The 19,423-nt window shown below is 47.4% G+C and overlaps 1 protein-coding gene across 1 annotated transcript in view; it reads right to left on the bottom strand.

Moving 5' to 3' along the window:
* Positions 1 to 9,100, bottom strand: part of KCNJ5 (potassium inwardly rectifying channel subfamily J member 5) — a 33,604-nt gene extending 24,504 nt beyond the window's left edge. Inside the window, exon 1 of the mRNA XM_028707325.2 lies at positions 8,690 to 9,100. The gene's annotated coding sequence lies outside the window, so the exon portion shown is untranslated. The remainder of the gene's footprint in view (positions 1 to 8,689) is intronic.
* Positions 9,101 to 19,423: the final 10,323 nt, after the last annotated feature.

A 19,423-nucleotide genomic window follows, 5' to 3' on the forward strand; every position in this document is an offset into this window, starting at 1 on the left:
GTGGCGTAGCGTGGGGGGTGCAGGGGGGCCGGCCACACCGGGCGCAACATTTGGGGGGCGCGTGCTCACACTCGCAGCTCTCTGCCCCTACTAAAATCCACAGGTTAGGGGGCGCAAATTACTTGCCTTGCCCCGGGTGTTGACAACCCACGCTACGCCACTGACCTGAGGTACCACTGTATTGCTGAGTGGCCTGTGGCTATTAAGGGCATTGTGCTGGATGGGATCTCTCTCTCTCTCTCTGTTTGTGTCTGTGTGTGTGTGTGTGTAAAATCAAAGAGTTGGATGTTGACCTGGGAGATCATAGAATCATACGAGTGTAGAGTTAGAAGAAACCCCCAAGGATCACCGAGTCGAATCCCCTGCAACATGGCGAAAGAATCCCTGACATTCTGGATCATCTAGTTCAACTTGCTGCTCAGTCTAGGAGCGCAACTTCAGCATCTCTGGCAAAAGGCCCCTCAACTCCCTCAAAGGAGAGCCCCCCTCTTCTTCAGGCCCTTCCTGTTCCTCTGTTGAACAGCCCTCCCAATTAGGAAGTGTCTCCAAACGTTCAGCCAAAATCTGCTCCTTTGCCATTTCCACCCCCTTATCCCAGACTGCTGCTTTCTTGGTGTGTTTTTTTTAAAGGTCACCTTTAAGAGCTGCAAACAATTCATCAAATGCATCCCCCCTCCTGCTGTGCCCTCCTTGCTGAAGATTCTTTGGACCAGAGATTTGACCTGCATTCTGTCTTTGCGTGAGGAAAAGGATTCCCCGAAGCCCCTGTTCGGCTGCTCCCCTTGGGCCTTGGGGATCCTTCCTTTCTGCCAACCTTTGTTCCGCCTGTCTCTGTCCTCAAACGCAGCTTCTCCTCCCCTGTGGCTGCTTATTACGGGGAAACATTAGCAGCACAAAAGCCGACTTTCAGGGAATCTCATTTATCATTATTGATCTTTTCATTTAGGAACTCCTGACAACTTAATGTGTCATGCGAAAACAACTTTGCTGTTGCATCTGGTTAGCCTACACCACATTATTATTATTATTATTATTAGTATTATTATTATTTCTCAGGAAGCACAGCACAAGACAAGCAATGAAGTGCCCTCTGCAGCATGACAAAATGGATCCCTACATGTCTTCCCCACCTTCTGGGAGTAATTCCCATTCAAAATGTAATCTGGGCTCAGTGCAGAAGTAATGAAAATTGCATTTCATCTTCTGTGGTTTTTGTTACCTTGGCATGAACACTTCCGAACAGCAGAGAGGGGAATTAATGCCGGCTCACAATGGAATCCTTTAAGGGCTGCTGATGAGATGCCCACCTCCAAAAGTACAAAGGAAACCGATGGAGGAGACTTACTTAGCAAAGCAGCCAGGTAGCCTCTCTGTCTCTGACAATGGGACTCCAGCTGCTGGCAGCTGGGCTCCTCGTCTTCCTCTTGGAAACACTGCGATGATGGAGGGAAATTGGGGCAGTGGAAGGAGGGAGCATTCCATGCTTTCTCCATTAGCTTTGGGGGAAAGCATCGGGGCTCTCAGAAAGCTTCCCACTCTGTACAGCCCTGATCTGGCTCTGCAGACAGAGGCAGCAATACCTCTGAATGCCCGTTTCTGGAAACCCCAGGAGGGGAGAGGGTTTCTGTGCCCCACTTGTGGGCTCCCCACTGGGGCATCTGGTTGGCCACTGTGAGAACAGGATACTGGATTAGATACACCCCTCCTTAGATGGGCCAGATCCAGCAAGGCTGTTCTTAGGTTTGTACGTACTGGCTGAAATACAGTATCCCGTCTTTTAAACAGAATGATTGGATTAAAACAATACATCGATTTTCCGTGAGAGCTGGACAGGCAGTGGGCCAATTCAGATGCCAAGAAGTCACACAAACCTAGGCAGAGATGTCCATTTCTTTCTCTGATTTGATTTTGATGTAGTTCAGTTTTTTAATTTTTTTATCCTGCTTCACCTCTGGGGTGGAGAACTGGCCAGAACAGTTTAGAACGCAAAGTGGAGCAGAAATAGCAGGATTAAATGCCTGCATGTGTGTAGTAGTGGTGTGTGTGTGGGGGGGTGACATTAAAAATACTGGTTAAAACCACTCTGCTTGCCCCTACTCAAGTCCTGGCTGTCAAAAAGCTGCCTTGAACAACAAGAAGAAGAGTTTGGATTTGATATCCCGCTTTATCACTACCCGAAGGAGTCTCAAAGTGGCTAACATTCTCCTTTCCTTTCCTCCCCCACAACAAACACTCTGTGAGGTGAGTGGGGCTGAGAGACTTCAGAGAAGTGTGACTAGCCCAAGGTCACCCAGCAGCTGCAGGTGGAGGAGTGGGGAAGCGAACCCGGTTCACCAGATTACGAGTCTTCTGCTCTTAACCACTATACCACACTGGCTCACAAGATAGTCCTACTACCTCGTTCCCTAACCTGATGCTTTGGATACTTCAGATGCTTTGGACTACAATTCCCATCAGCCCCTGGGGGGTGGGATCCCTTGGCAGGAGGGATGGGAAGACCTGTCTGTTTTGGTTCTCTCAGTTTCCTATCAGTGCCCCCATTGATTCAGCTCTCCACATTTGTGCCACAATTTTTGAATTTCCTTTTTTTAATACCCTGAGGAAAATTCTTCAGAACTTTAGCACAAATCTCTCTTAAGTAAGCACATTTTTGTACGCAGGGAATCTGTTCCACCATCAAACAGCACTTGCTGTCAGAAAGTTATTCCTGATGTTTAGTCGAAATCTCATTTCTTGTAACTTGAAGCCATTGGTTCAGGTCCTACCCTCCGGAGCAGGAGAAAACAAGCTTGCCCCTGCTCCAACATCTTGGGTAATTCTGAGAAATTCTTGGAGGATAAGGCTATAAATGGCTACTAGCCATGATGCCTGTGTTCTCCCTATATTATTATTATTATTATTATTATTATTATTATTATTATTATACCACTGTATACCCACAGGTCTCAGGGCAGTTTACAGAATAAAATTAAAATATAAAACCACAAAGTCCATAACCAAAATAAAAACAACAACCCAATAACCCCCCCCCCAACCCCACATTTTAAAAGGGCATAGGATGCCAATCCAATCAACCAAAGGCCTGGTTAAAAAGGAACGTTTATGGTGCATAATGAAGGTGCCAGGGGAACTTCCCTGGGGAGAGCATTCCACAGATGGGGAGCCACTGCAGAGAAGGCCCCGTTCTTGTGTTGCCATACTATACTGAAAGCGTTAGTATGCCTCTGCATTCCAGTTGTCGGGAACCCCAAGCACAGAAGGCACTGTTCACTCAAATCCTACTTGCTGGATTTCCATGATGGGCATTTGATTGGCCTCTGTGTGACCAGGATACTAGACTAGATCTAACAGGTCTTTTCCTGTTTCCTTAATGCTTGCATAACTACTCTTTTTAGAAGGCACGATTTGGCTGAAACTGGGATGAGGAAGCCCCTGACAATTTTAAGCACTGTCCCTAAGGAGAACATGTCATGGTGGTTCACTTACGCAGGCATGAATAAGGGACCCTAAAGCTTGCTTGTTCTGGGTAGGAGAGACCAAAATCTTCTCCCAAGACCTGACTTTTATTTATTTACTTCATAAAATGCATTCACCACTTGATTGCAAAACAAACAAACTCAATGAGAATAAAACAATAAAATTATCAGTAAACACATTAAAAATAAAATCAGCAACAAATGAAAGACAGATGAAATCATATGTCAACATTCTACATGTCTGGATAGGCGTGTCTAAATGACAAATTTTTTTAGCAGGTGCCAAAAATGAGTACAGGGAAGGCTCCAAAGTGTAAAAGATTAAAAGATTGATTTCTTACAAAGGTGGCACCTGTAACAGTGAGACCCAAGTAATCAAATGGGCATATACAGGATAAGATCAGGGCTTTTTTTCAGCGGGAGCTCGGCTCTGGCACCTCTCAGATGGGAACCATTGCCATTCTCAGAGAACAAGGGAGAAGTTCATAATGAGCTCCAGCACCTCTTTTTCTAGAAAAATAGCACTGAGTAAGGTGATCTCTCAGGCAAGCTGGTTAAGGGCTTTTTGCAGTGTGTGTGCAAGGAAATGTGTGACAGAAGCACTGCTGACTGGCAGTGGCAGCAGCGATGGCAATGGAAGAGTTAAAGAGAGAAACTCCTATATTACCATTTCTAAGCATGAATGCCAGTGTTAGTGGTGCTACCAAGTAATGAGGCCAGCTACTTGACCTGCCCTCTGTAGAGTTTAATTAGTTCCAAATCCAAGGTTCTCAGTATCAGAATGGCAATGCAAAGCTCCCCAAATCTGCATCTGCTCGCCCCCGTACATCAATATTTGCAGCGCACTTGCTGATTGATGCCATCTCACTGTTTACACGTTAGGGGTATAATTAAAACAAAATCATAGACCAGGAAGAAATCTTTTCAAAGAACGGGGAGGATGCAATAATAAGAAGACTGTCAATTCTTGTTCCGAGGGAGTTAAGGGCACAGAATCTCATGAATGGAATTATCAGCCAGATCATTGGATTATGGGACTGAGGAGGCCCTGAATCTCAAGGGTAGAGCATCTGCTTTGCATGCAGAAGGTCCCAGGTTCAATCCCTGACATCTCCAGGTATGGCTGATACACACACACACACACACACACACACACACACCGCCTGAATGCTCAAAGATCTACTGCCAGTGAATGAAGGCTAAGGGGAGCCAGCCCCATCTAACATGGCCAATGGTCAGGCATAATGGGAACTGTCATCCAAAACATCTGGACCATATTGGCTGCCCCATCTGTCACTCCACAACTGCCACAACTATGGCTTGAGCCAACAGGGATTATAATACAAACTGAGAGAAAAAACTCCCGTCTCACCTCAGAAACACCATGCAGTTTTCATTCATCCCTGGAGTTGCATTTATCAAGCACAGAAAAATCAAGTGAGGTGCAAACCTCTCCCAGGACTTCACTAATTCTCTCTCTCTCTCTCTCTCTCTCTCTCTCTCTCTCTCTCTCTCTCACACACACACACACACACACACACACACACGGGGGGGGGGGGCGGAATTCTGGTGACAGGTTTTCCTCTGTGTGGCCATCAAATTAACCCACAAATGATTCTTCCCTTTGCCCCTTCGCAAAACATTGCAAAAGGTAAGGCTGAGATTTAACACCTGTCACTCACCAATCCCATTCACAATTATCATAACATCAAACATTTCTCCAATGAAAATAGGGGCATCCTATTTGAAGAAATGGAAATGACTTATTCATGCAACACATAGTGAAACTATGGAATTCCCTCCCTTGGGAGGCAGTGATGACCAACAACCTAGATGTCTTTAAATGAGGAATAGGCCAAGTCATGGAGGAGAAGTCTATTGATGGCTACTAACCATCGTGGCTATTCTATGCCTTCACAGGTGGAGGCCATAAAGCTTTTGCATTCCAGTTGCTGGAAACCATGGGAGGAGAGCTTGTGCTTGAATCCTGCTTGCTGGTTTCCAATTGGGACATCTGGTTGGCCACTTTTCAAGGATGCAGAATGTAAAAGGTCCACTGGAGCAGATTGAGGTCTCCAGAGGGAAAATGGAGCAACCTAAAGCAGGGGTTGGGAGCTTCAGACCTGGGGGCCAAATGTGCCCCACCCTACACAGTCTCTCCATTGGGCTCTTGGAACTTTCTTCAGGTCACGCCCTCTACCCAAGCCACACCTCTCTCTGACCTTTCTTTGCACCATCCTTTGGCCTGGAGATGGTCTCTCTCTCTCTCTCTCTCTCTCTCTCTCTCTCTCTCTGTAGAAAGAAACCTCTGGTTTTGCACAGCTGGACTGCAGCGTCACACACAAAGATGAAAGTTGCATCTGCCTGTTTTTGCCTTTGGATCCTGCAGCCACAGGCATGCATCTCCCACCACACCCCCTTTGATAAGGGAATGCAGTTCCTGGGCTGAAGCAAGTCCCACTCGCCTGGCCTGAAGTGACCCCCTCCTGCATCCGTACACGTTCACAATCCATTAGGATATCTTCCTGCACAAGCCTCATTGCACCAAATGCAACCTGCTCAGGTCTTTCATTCATTTCAGCAGGACTTGCACAGTAGAACGTCCTTGTGGATCGCCCACTGGTGAGCTTACCTTGCCCTCTGCTGGGAGACAGTGGGCACCCAGGCCCCGCCTCCTTCACTGGCCAGGTCTCAGAGGTGGAAGGCATCAGCTCCTATCTCTATATTGAGCACGCAGGACAGAGTTTTGCCCTTAAGTTCCTGGCACATGCTAGCCCAGTCGAGCCAGATCCAGCGGCGTCGTGCCAGCACTGACCTCTGGCTCAGGTTGATTCAAACTTCACTGGCTTGCAATCAGTTTATTGAACTCAGTTTTGCCAGGGAGAGAATGACTTCTGCAGCAGCAGAAAGTTTAGATGGCCTGAATGGTGACATTGTTTGTCCGCATGACTAGGTCTTGCTGGAATTTAACAAAATGACTTAGAGTTTTCATCTGGCTTTGTGAACATCAACAGCAAGAAGAAGTGTTTAGTGGTATTGATGTATAGCAGAACATGACCACCCCCAAAATGAGAGATCCCTGCCCCTAAAAGCTTGCAATCAAAGTCTAGGCAAAGACATGCTAGATGTGATAACTGGGTCTTCTCCAGTCGCAATGGCTGCATGTGCAGCATATATTTAAAGCATATGGCTTTCCCCAAACAATTCTGGGAAATGTACACTGAGCTACAATTCCCAGCACCCTTAACAAAGTAGAGTTCCCAGGTAAGCCCAGCCCCACAAGATGTGGCACACACACCCACCCCATTTGAATGGCAATGCCCATTAACTTTGGGGTCCCTGGCCCCCTCAAATATTTTATGGGGGGGGGGCAAAGGGACCTCCACTCCTAGAAGTTGGCTCCTATGCCACCTCCCCCCCCCCCTTCTCAGCTGAGCTCTGAGCCTCACGTGGAAGACCTACCGTTAGCTGGGAATCTTTGGGGAAGGGAATGGGGGGCGGGCTCAGCTCCCTTGATCTTGGACCCCTCTCCCCTCTAAAAATTGGAACTCCCCCTTTTATGCACTACTGGTTTAAAGAAACAGGACTGCTGCCACCTCATCTAAGTTTGGCCCCTTGTGGGGAAGGAAAGAGAGAGGGAAAGAAAAGATGAAGGAGCAAAACAAAAGTATCCTGGGATAAATATGAGTGAAGAATGTGGACAGGGGTTTAGACTTCAGTTCAACAGCCTTCCTTCCCCAACCTGAGGCCCTCCAGATGTTTCAGATTGCACTTCCCATCAGCCCCAGCCAGCAAGGGAGCTGATGGCACCTGTAGCCCAAAACACTGGAGGGCACCAGGTTGGGCTAAACCCAAGGCATCCTGGGAAAGGTGAGTTCTCAGGAGAGCTTGGGAGGAAGGAATGAATGGAACCCCAACGTGGTGCCAGCTGCCATCATGGGAGCTCAGTCACAGGCCTCCTGATGAGTCCCTGGCTGAAGAGGGTTTGAATCCAGGTCTTTCCAACTCACATTCTGTGTCCTGTGAGATCACAATGGCTCCCACTGCCTCTGACACCCATCTGCTCACTTCAAACACACACTCTATGTTCCCAACACTTTTTCCAATCCATTTCATTCATGGGATCAGTCGGATTGTTGGAGCGAGATGCATGTCTGTTTTCAAATGGAAGTCACATGGAGACCTTCTTGGGTAGCAAGCAACGAACAAGTTGAATTATTATTATTATTATTATTATTATTATTATTATTATTCAGTTAGTTCCCAAATCATCTCTTATGCTAGCAGAAAAGCAGAGCCCTGCTGGATCCTGCCAACATTCACCAGGGCTCTGAGTCTGGTTCTAACTCTGCCCCATAGGCAGGGCACAAAGGTGATGCTTCTCCCCACTGAATGTCATAAGCACTTTGTATTCCAAGCATATGCGGCACCTGGAGATCCCCCTTAGCTATCCTCCAAGACTCATCTGATCCAGCCTTCTGCAACCTGGTGCTCTCAAAATGCTGTTGGGCTACAACTCTCCTCATTCCTGACTACTACTGGCCATTGTCACACCTTGTGCTAACAAGTCCCTGCTGTTCTTTTGTTGTTGTTGTTTAGTCATGTCCGACTCTTCGTGACCCCATGGACCAGAGCACGCCAGGCACCTCTGTCCTCCACTACCTCCCGCAGTTTGGTCAAACTCATGCTGGTAACCTCCTTTTCTTAAAATGCAACATTTCTGAGGCTGAAATGCGTGCCTCCGGGGTGCATTTCCAACTACACAGCGGTTTAGTTCCAAACCCATCTTTCTTCATTGGACTCTCCTTGTTAATTTGCCCTCCTTGCCACACACACACACACACACACACACACACAAACACACACACACAGGGCCAGCATCCAAAACAACTTCGTGATACTTTTGCATCATTTGGGCCCTGCTAGTTTCCACAATGGAGCAGAACTCCCCACACCCACCCACCCACCCACCCGAAACTTAGCTTGCTTTTACGGGTTCCCCAGATGCCCTCAGGCAAGCAGGGAGCTGTGGGGGTAGGATTGTCCTCTCCTGGGCTTCTCCCTTTCCCCAAACGGCTGCCACTTGCCTGCTCTGAGAACTTCCCAGCCCCTCATAAGCCAAAGGAAGAGAGAGAGAGAGAGAGAGAGAGAGAGAGAGAGAGAGAGAGAGAGAGAGAGAGAAACCAAGAGCGAGAGAAAGGAAGGCAACTTACTTGCAAATGGTGGTGCCTCGTGTGGCTCTCCGGGGTCAGCCGGTGGTAGCAAGGCTGGGAGGAAGGGGGCAGCCGCTCCTACAGTTGCCCAGTCCATGCCATCATCATCACTTGCTTGCACGCTGGCGAGCTCTCGGCCATGCTGAGGAGCCTCCTCGTCTCACCTCCTGCTTGCTACAACAAAAGATGCAAAGAGAGCCACGCAGCTCCTGTCTCCCCTCCTTCTCAGCCACCTCTGCCTTCTGCTACCTGCCCCTCCCCACCCCTCCCCAGCTGCCACTTTGACTTGTTAAATTTCCCTCTCCATGCCTCCTGCTGCTGCTTCCTCCCTTCCTCTCTCTTTCTCTCTGTGTATAGTACAAATGACTTATCTGGGTAATATAGCTATTTAAAGGGGTGGAGAGGAGGGGAGGGGAGGCGAGGAGGGAGGTTGATCCATGTGATCAGAGCATCATCTGTACTGAATGAGCAGGAAGGGAAAAGGAGGAGGGAGAGAGGAGAGGTTTGTGTGCCAAGACTGTGCCTTTCAGAGGCTGAACGGAGAGGAGGAGGAGGACGGCCGATGTGGGGCGCGGAGAGATTGCGGGGTGGGCGAGAGATTAAACCTCAGTCGCCTTGAGAAAACACAGATGCCCGTCCTCTCCCTGTCAAGGCTGTCTGGCTGACAGTTCTGTATCTCTCATTCCAAGCGCACAGCAAGAGAGCGTGAGAGGAGATATCTGCCTCTCTGAACTGGGCTTCCTATTTCTTTCATCGGCAGATGCATCTCCAGAAAGAAGCGGCAGCGGGCAGAGGAAATGCTGGAGACAGGGACATGGTGGGTGTTTACACATCCGTTTCTGCAAACAGACAGACAGACAGACAGACAGACAAGCCACCCACCAAAGGGAAGGAAGGGTTCAAGGGTGGAATTCAGAAGGGAAGAGGTGGCAGAGGTGGTGTTGTCTGTGCTGAGACCAGGCAAATCCAAGGAGGCTACGTTGCTGTATTTATTAGTTGCCCAATTAGCTTCTCAGCATCCTCTGGGCGGTCTGCACAGCGTCTAGTAATACTGACAAAACTCCACCGTGCAAAATGCAATTCTGAAAAGCAGCCTCCCAGGCGTCCTTGTAAAAAACAAGAAAACATCATATACAATCACAGCTTCAACATTTCAGAGGTAAAGCAATTGCAAAAGGGTTATATTTTAAAGGCCTGTGAGAATTTTTGTTTGTTTGTTTGTTTTCTCCTGGTGCTGAAACAACATTACAGAAGGCACCAGGCAAACCTCTTGGGGGAGGGCCTTCCACAAATGAGGGGCCACCACTAAGAAGGTCCTCTGTCTTGGGTCATCTGCCATATCTTTGTTGGGGGGGCACAGGTGGGTGCGTAGGGGAAGTGGCTGTCTGTCAGATAGTGTGGCTCCCAAGCTGTAAAGAGCTTTAGAGGTCAAAACAACGGTTACTAATTGGGCTCAGAAATGGATGGCAAGAAACTGGCATCATGTACTCATAAGGCCCAGGCCGAGTCAGTACGCTTGCTGTGGTATTCTGCACCAGTTACAGTTTCTGAAATGTTTTGGAGGGTGCAATGCATTACAATCATCTCAGCGGGAAGAGAGAGGTTTGTTAGGTTGTTGGGGGTTGTGCTTGGATACGCTCCAAGCATTATAGTGCACTGGCTCTCAAGAGACGTATCAAAGCAGTTCTATAGGGCTTGGAGGTACGTCTGAAGCTGTTGGGAATGCATGACTATTTGTTCATGTGGCGCCCTCAATGTGGGCCTTTATCGTGTACAAGAGGAGAGGTAATGCACTGTCGGGTTATGCGGCAAGTGGAGGAGAAGAGTAAGAGGAATGAGGAGAACAGGAAGAGCAGGATGTGGGTGGAAGAGGAGGAGGGTGTGCGGGGGAGAGCCACCAACCACAATGAAATCCCCAAAGGTTGCATTATTCTGATACAAGTGGGACGTGCAACAAAACCTTTGAGTGTGGAGTGCTCCTGTTCAGGGGTCCAGACATAGCCTCCTCAGGATACTCCATTACATTCCCCTTTCCACCTGGCTTCCTCCTACCTCACAACAGCCAGTTAGCATGCCTTATAGAATTGTAGAGTTGGAAGGGGACCCAAAGCTCATCTAGTTCAACCCCCAGCAATGCAGGAATCTTTTGCCCAAAACTGAGCTATCCCAGCTTTAAAAAACACACATTGTCCTTTGAGCTGGAATTGAACCAGCTACCTACGGATGACGATTTCAAACATTCTACAGTCCTCCGCTCTACCAGCTGAGCTATTTACTGGGCTGTTTTTGCTGTCCACCAGGTCACCCTATCTACCTACTTACCTACCTACCTAAGTACCTACCTTCTCTTGCCTCTCTTTTCTGTGTGTGTGCATGCCAACTGAACTTCCCAAACAATGGCATTCACTCCTAAACATAAGAAATAGAGAGAATGATCAAAGAAGACAATCTAGGCTAATTTTATGGCTCTTTAAAATAAATAAATGTTTCCTCTGTTCTGTACAGGATCAGGCATCTGATTCCCCCCCCCCCCCACCTTCGAGGCATACCTAATGAGCCATGTTGTCACTCTTGATGTCCATGTTTATCTGCTCCATTAAAAAGCAAATGACAAATTACCTCCTCCAGGAGTCAAACTTAAATATATGAACGTGAGCACTTTCTTCGGTTCTTTCGCCTTAAGCAGCTCCGTGCATCATTAGGGATGATTTGAACAGGGTCTCTAAGCCAAGGATGTCTCTCAAAATTGGCAGGAGGCTCTGACATGCATTGCCTTAACCTCTGCAGGCTTCCTCAGAAGCAAGGGCCACCCTGCTTGGCGAGGTTTACTTCCAGATAAACGTACAGAGGGTTGCAACCAGAATGTCGGACTCTTCTTTCCCATCCACGTACTCACCTTGCATGCCTTTCAAATTGTCCCATGGTTGGAAAAAAGAATGGCATCTTTTTCCATTATTCAATCCTGTTCACCTCTTCTAGTTTGTTGGCTTTAGCCAGCTGGCCTCAGATGCTTGGCTCCTACTCTCTATTCTCAGCTTTCGCTTATGTTGCCAACCTCGAATTCTGCCAAACCTTTCCTGGCAACCGAAGCAGAGATGTTTTCCTTTGCTATAGGTAATGTCTGTGTGTACAAATGTGAGACAATATGGAAAAGTATGGATCCAGGTGCTCAGAAGAGAGCACCTCTTGTTGTAAATAAAAACCTCGCAGATATCAGTAGTGTGGGAAGAAGACCAACCTTTAGGCCAGGGAAGGGGGACTTGTGGGTCTCTGGGTGCTGTTGGACTCCAACTCCCATCAGACCCACTCAGCATGGGCAATGGGAAGGGGGGGTGATGGGAGTTGGAGTCCAGCAACATCCAGAGGGCCGCAGATTCTCCAGCCCTGCTCTAGAATCTCCTCTGTAGAACTTGTTAGAAACCAAAGACCTACCTCAAGAGATGAGGATCTGGGCAGGGCTCTCCACATGCCAGGGGACTGCAACTCCCATCAATCTCTGCATGGCCAGTGATCACAGCTGATGGCAGCTGCTGTCCAGCAATAGCCGAGGGCCACAGTCTCCCTGTCCCTGCCATTTAGCATGTGGAACTTTAGCGAAAAGGCTGGTGGGAGGTGACATAATAGAAGTTTATGAAATGTTGGAAATGTTCCAACATTTATTCTTTTTCCCTCTTTCTTTTTTCTTCTTTTTTCTTTTCTTCTTTTCTCCTCTTTTGTTCCTTTTTTCATATATATGTGCTTATTTGAAATATATATGTTTGTTTGTATTTGTAACATTTTGCTTATATTTTGTAATAATTATCTTAAATAAACAATAAAATTATAAGAATAATAAAAAAGAAGTTTATGAAATGATGCCTGGCATAGGGAAAGTGGATAGAGAAAAGTCCCCCCCCCCCTTTTCTCTCATAACACTAGAACTCACAGATATCCCATGAAGCTGAATGTTGGAAGATTCAGGACAGATGAAAGAAAGTCCTTCACACAGAGCATAGTTATACTGTGGAACTCACTGCCACAGGAGGCAGCGATGTTCACCACCCTAGATGGCTTTAGAAAAGCACAGGATAAATTCATGGAGGAGAAGGCTGATAACTTCTAGCCATGGTGGCTCTGCTCTGCTTCCATAGTCAGGGGCAGTAACGCTTCTGAATATCAGCTGCTAAAAAACACAGGTGGGGCTTGCGGGCTCAGGCTCTGCTTGCGGGTTTTCCAGTGGGGCATCTGGGTGGCCACTGTGAGAACAGGATGCTAGGCTGGCTAAGCCATTGGCCTGATCCAGCAGGCTCTTCTTCGGTTCTCCTGCTCCATGTGTGCAGCAGACTGATGGAGGCATCCACCGTCATGTCCCAATGATTAATGGCACTTTCCAGTCCCTCTCACAGCTTAAGGACAGTGAATTCAAGTTTGCAAAACTGCCACCAGAGATTGGTTAACTCTTCTCTCTGATGTCATGCAGTTCCAAACAAAGGAGAGTCGCATGAAAAATGAAACCTTGTGTGCTGCTGTTCAAATGATAACTCTTTTCATCTGGCTTGCCTCCCACAGCTAAGCAATTAGGTGATAAATCAGAACAGTCAATGATATCACCGCAATAGCCATTTCCCAATAATCAAGCAATTGCTGCATTTGGCACTTTGACTTTCTCATCCCTATTCTTCAATGGCATCTCCTTGCACTGAATCAATCTCTCCCATCTATGCCGTTCTTGGGTCCCAGGCAACTTGCTTCGTTCACTGTAGGGTGCCTCAGGAGTTTTGATCTGCAGGAATTGCAATGCTGGGCTTAGATTTAGGCTTAAAAGAAGAGAGCTGGAAGGGATTCTGAGGATCATCTAGTCCAATATGCAGCTGTCCCATACGGGGATCAAACCAGGGATGTGGGTGGTGCTGTGTTATAAACCACTGAGCCTCTTGGGCTTGCTGATCAGAAGGTCAGCAGTTCAAATCCCCACGACAGAGTGAGCTCCCGTTGCTCTGTCCCAGCTCCTGCCAACCTAGCAGTTTGAAAGCATACCACCCCAAGTAAATAAATAGGTACCGCTGTGGCAGGAAAGTAAACGGCATTTCCTTGTGCTCTGGTTTCCATCATGGTGTTCTGTTGTGCCAGAAGTGGTTTAGTCATGCTGGCCACATGACCTGGAAAAGCTGTCTGTGGACAAATGCTGACTCCCTCAGCCTGAAAGCGGAGATGAGCGCTGCACCCCATAGTCAAATGTGACTGGACTTAACCGTTCAGGTGTCCTTTGCCTTTACTGAACCTGCAACCATCGTGTTATCAGCATCATGCTCTAGCCAATTGAGCTATCCAGTTTGACTGGGTGATGGGTATTATTGGCTCTAAAGGTCAGCTCATTTACCTTTAAATCAATCAATGCCAACCTCTTTAACCAATTCATAGCTCCCAGGAATGGTATTTGAGATCTGCATGGAAAGGATGTGCTCAACTACTGAACCAAAAGCCTTTCCTGTAAGCCATGTTCATGGTCCTACTCTAAGGCTATAGATTAGGGTTGAGGTGCCCTTTTCCAGCCGAAGGGACACACTCAATTCCAAGGGTCTGTCCTATGACAGTGGTTGGCAGTCCAAGAAGCAATTTTTTTTTTTTTACCTTTGCGCAGCAGGCTGTGCACACATTCAAGGCCGCAGTCCAGCCTGACAAAAATATTTGGGGTTTGAAGCTGGGCCTGTGAAGGTGGAGGCATGGGGGGAGCTTGGAGGGCCAGGTAGAGATGTTTGGAGGATCACTGTTGGCCCCCAGACCAGAGGTTTCCCCACCCCTATTGTAGGGTATTACCAGATACTATTCCAGATAAATATAGCAATAGCAGTGTCCTCTTTATCTTAGAAATATTGCACAGAAAAAGCATTTCTGATTCTCATGCATGCTCTCCCTCTCTGCCAACCATATTGTTTGCTCTTGACTCTCACAGCAACAACAGCACATAAGAATTCAACTGGCAGGACCAGGTGCCATTTGGAAATTAAGACATCATCTGAAATTTAGATTTATCTCTTCTACAAGCCTCTAAAGAAATTTGGGATAAGTAACATCTAAGTGGTTGGATTTTTCCCCCTTGATGTAATATAGAACTTTATTCTTGGTACTCCTTGTGCCTCTGATGGATTCAGCTGTAGGCTTCTGTTTCTTTATAACTTACAAGTGCTGTGTGCCTCACTCTCCAGTTACCTGCCTGTATCTAACTGCAAATATCCAGATAACCAGCTGTATCATTTCTTCTTGTGAATATAACATCCCATGCCAGCCTTGGTTTGGTTTTTATGCATTTGTCTCAAGTTCTATTTTGTCATTTGGGCTGCATGGATAATATTCAATAAAAATACTTTTTTTAAAAGGAAAAAAAGAAAAGAAATCAAGATTGTTCCAATTATTTACCCACTACCTTAAATGCAAGCACATCCCACACAACAGAAGCAAAGGGAGTCCCACCACAGAGCACCAGTTCCGTGAGATATTCTTCATTGGAAGAAGAAGTGGGGGAGAGAACCCCTAAAAGAAAATGACTTTGCAAGTAACTCATTTTTGTTGCTGAGGGAGAGAGACAAGCTTCCTTACACCCTTGAACTTTTAACAGAGGCTAAGTGCTGGTTGTTTCTCTGCCTGGGGTGCAGGACAAAAGGGGATGCAGTTTCCGTAACGGTGGCAAGGGCGATGTCCCCTTCATGCAAAGACACCGTGTTCCCGCCTTAAGTGAAACCTTTATAATAAGATTTGGAACGACTTTTAGCAGAGCAGGAAGCTGTGCATTGACAGCCTGACACAGAGTGAAGCTGTGTTGCATGGAGGTGGGGGTGGTGAAGAAAATGGGAGAGGACACAGCAAGGCCAGGAGCCTGAGCACCTGTCCACAGGTGTGTCTCCAAAGGGAATGGCTCTCCGGATGCTTTCAGGCTTTGTAATCTATGCAATCTTCCAGTTAAAGCTGTGGTTTTCCCAGTAGTGATGTATGGAAGAGAGAGCTGGACCATAAAGAAGGCTGATTGCCGAAGAATTGATGCTTTTGAATTATGGTGCTGGAGGAGACTCTTGAGAGTCCCATGGACTGCAAGAAGATCAAACCTCTCCATTCTGAAGGAAATCAGCCCTGAGTGCTCACTGGAAAGACAGATCCTGAAGCTGAGGCTCCAGTACTTTGGCCACCTCATGAGAAGAGAAGACTCCCTGGAAAAGACCCTGATGTTGGGAAAGATGGAGGGCACAAGGAGAAGGGGACGACAGAGGACGAGATGGTTGGACAGTGTCCTCGAAGCTACCAGCATGAGTTTGACCAAACTGAGGGAGGCAGTGGAAGACAGGAGTGCCTGGCGTGCTCTGGTCCATTGGGTCACGAAGAGTCGGACACGACTAAATGACTAAACAACAACAATCTATGCAATGCAGCACAACAAAGTGGGCTGGAGAGGTGCATTTCTTTGTAGTTCAGCTATGCAGCTTGATAGCAATTCCCCATCTGGAAACCCTGGGAGGGGAGCGGGCTCTTCTGCTCAGGTCCTGTTTGCAGGTTTCTGACATGCATCTGGTCAGCGGCCACTGTGAGAACAGGATGCAGGACTAAATGGGCAATTAGCTGATCCAGCAGGCTCTTCTTAGGTTCTTACATTGCTCTTACTGAGAGCAAACTCGTTTCCCAAGTGCTGATGTGGCTAAAACAGCCCCATCCATCTACAAGCTAAGAGATACCAACAGGCTTGGGACACAGAAAGTTGGCTGACTGGTGTGGCAAAGGCAGAAAACTAGGGGGGTGGGGGTGGAATGGAGTATCCTGAAAGTGGACACAGCTGTCTGGAACCCTGAATAGGAGTAGTCCACACCGTAACATTTTCTTGCAGGTCCATCAGCTTCTTTCTAACCAGCCCCCCACCCCTGTACCCAGCATCTCCTCTGTGGGTTCTAGCACAGTGGGTGTCATCAGTAAAGCACAAATCGATGGATTTACACTTGAAATCACCCCCCCCCCCAAAAAAAAAGTTAGTTAAGGAAACTAAAACATTTGACACTTTCCCTTATTTGTGAGAAGACTGTGCAGGCTATCTGGAGGTTAACATTGACTGCCATCTGCTGGGATGTGGAGGTTTTGCCTTCTGCTGTTCCTGCATCACTTCTGCAAAAGTTACAAGGACCTTTGATTTGATTTGAACATCAGCCTGGCACAGGTTTAACTTCTAGCAAGTGGTAAGAAAGGTCCTGCTGGATCAGGCCAAAGGGGGCCCATTTAGCCTGGCATTTGCTTCTCACAGATGTTCAATATGCAAAGTCCACCAGGTAAATGTCAAGATTAAACGATGAGTTTTTGCTTGGATGGTTTATGAACAGAGGGCATTGTGGGATTACATCGTAGGCTTCAAGAAGGCTGATTTCAAAAAGCTTGAATCAGGCCTTGACTGAATTGAAGCAGGCCAATTTAGAAGTATTCTTTCTGTTGCCTGCTTTTTAATCTCAAGTATCTGCAAAGCAAACACTGAGAAGTCTGGGAAAGCGAGCAGGATGAGACTGAGACCCAACTATGATCTTGTCTGTCACCAACTTCCTACTCTTCTGAAGTGAAGAAGGGACATAGCTCAGTGGCTGAGCATCTGCTGTCCATGCAGAAGGTCCTGGGATCAATTCCTGGCATCTCCAGGTGGGGTTGGGAGAGTTGAAACTCTGGAGAGCCTCTGCCAATCAGTGTACACAATACCAAGGAAGATGGACCAATGGTCTGCCTTGGTGTAAGACATCTTCCTATGAGTTTGACTACTGGCTTAGATGGCTTTAAAGGGCACTGGCAAATTATCAGATTATGGCTGTCAATGGGCTAGCAATCATTATGGCTAAGGGTTACTTCTAAGATCACAAGCTGCCTCCACCTGTGAATGCCAATTGCAGTGGGGATAAGGCCACTGGGATAAGGAGATTCTAAACATCAGGGAGAAGTTTCTGACGGCAGGAACTGTTTGACGGTGGAACAGCCTCCCTCGGAAGGTGGTGGGCTCTCCTGCCTTGGAGGGCTTTTTTCTGTCATGGATACTTTAATTGAGATTCCTGCATTGCAGGGGGTTGGACTAGATGACCCTTGGGACCCCTCCCAATTCTATGATTCTATGATCTCTTTTATCTGAGAATGAGTTCCAGCACAGAGGTTTCATCAGCCGTCAGAGATCAAAGCTCACCAGCAGAGCTTTCATATCAACTCAGGCACACTGCTTCTCGACAAAGGCAGTTCATGTGCCCAGCTGTGAGGTGTGTGAACAATAGGACATCAAATGGCCTGCACGCGTGCATCAGATCAGCTCTGAGCCTCTGAAAAGCCACATCCTTAGTCATCCTGCTAACAAAACACTTCCCTGGGTTTGTGCAGATCAGCAGCCACATTTGATTTCTCTGGATTAAATTTGATTTCACAATGCATATCTGTGGTGCTTTCACTTGATTCGTCCACTGAATCGTGTGATTAAGCGCAGCTACTCAAAGCCATTCTACCAGACGCACCGCAATGTTGGGCTGGTTGCACCTCAGAGACTCCAAGCAAATAAGAGTGCTGAAGGTCATTTCCTATACACAGTGGTGGAGATAGCTTCCTGATGTTCACCTTATCACTTGATAAGGCTCCCTTGCTTGGAAGACACCATGTTGAAATGATGAGAATCTGCTCTGCTTCTGTCAATGTTAGCTGATCTGTACTAGTTCTTCGACAGGTTGGGCTATCCTGCGATAGTTGCTGTGACTCAGTCCTGATTTACCTCCAAGTCATTATTCATTTGATTTATCTCTTTGTGGAAGCCACCAGTGACAAGAGCCAAGGCCTTCTCTGAGTCAGCTCTGTCTGTCTTCCCTAGTCTTCCCTTCTATAGGAAGACATGAAGTCAAAGACAGGGTCTCGGGGCGATGTTTTAATTTGGTATGCAAGTTAGTCTCCGGGACGGAGATGTCACTTCCCGTTTGTCAGCCTCTCATTGGGGGAGAAGAGTCTTCATGAAGATCAGCATCCAGAAGGGCCCCTTAGATCATTTTTGTCCACCCTCGTTCTCCTTGATGAGACCAGGATAGAGAAAATGGGCCACTTGCCAGAGAATTTAGAGGGAGTCATTTTGGCTCAGCTTACTGCTAGCCCAAGACATCTGTCTGCCTGAATCAGAGAACCAGATGGACCCTCCCTGAACCCTCTTAAAAGCCTTACTGCACTATTCAGTGGACTTTTCTGCATTTTATTCTGACTCTGTGGCCTCCAGTCTCGCTGTTTTTCCAAGGTAGAGTGATCAGTTATGGAAGGGAGGTTAATGCACAGATTCCTGTGATCTGGAGCTCTCAGTATTTCATCCACCCCTGCTTAAGAAATAATGGGGAGAGTTCCAATTCCAGATCCTTTGATATGTTAATGCCAAGCTGGGAGGGGGGGGGATGAAAGCCAATTCCCCTAAGGGCACACGGAAGCTCTTGCCTGGAAGGAATCCGGACCAGCCATCCGAAGGACCAAGCCTGCAATCTGTTCCAGTGCGTGGGCCAGCTTCCACTGAGAGCCTGGGGGACAACAAGCCCGGTAACGATTTCTTCTGCTAATTGGCAAGTTCCTTGGGTCTCTGCTAGGAGGAGAACATGGATGAGAACATAAGCAAGACCAAGTCTATCAGACATCCAGATACCAGGCAATTAACTGTGTTCCCTGATAGGCGTGCATTTCCTAGGCCCACAGAACATCTGTCTGGTAAATTCTAGAACAGGCCAATAAATGTCTGCA

The sequence above is a fragment of the Podarcis muralis genome, chromosome 15 (assembly GCF_964188315.1).
Source record: "Podarcis muralis chromosome 15, rPodMur119.hap1.1, whole genome shotgun sequence".
Lineage (NCBI taxonomy): Eukaryota > Metazoa > Chordata > Lepidosauria > Squamata > Lacertidae > Podarcis > Podarcis muralis.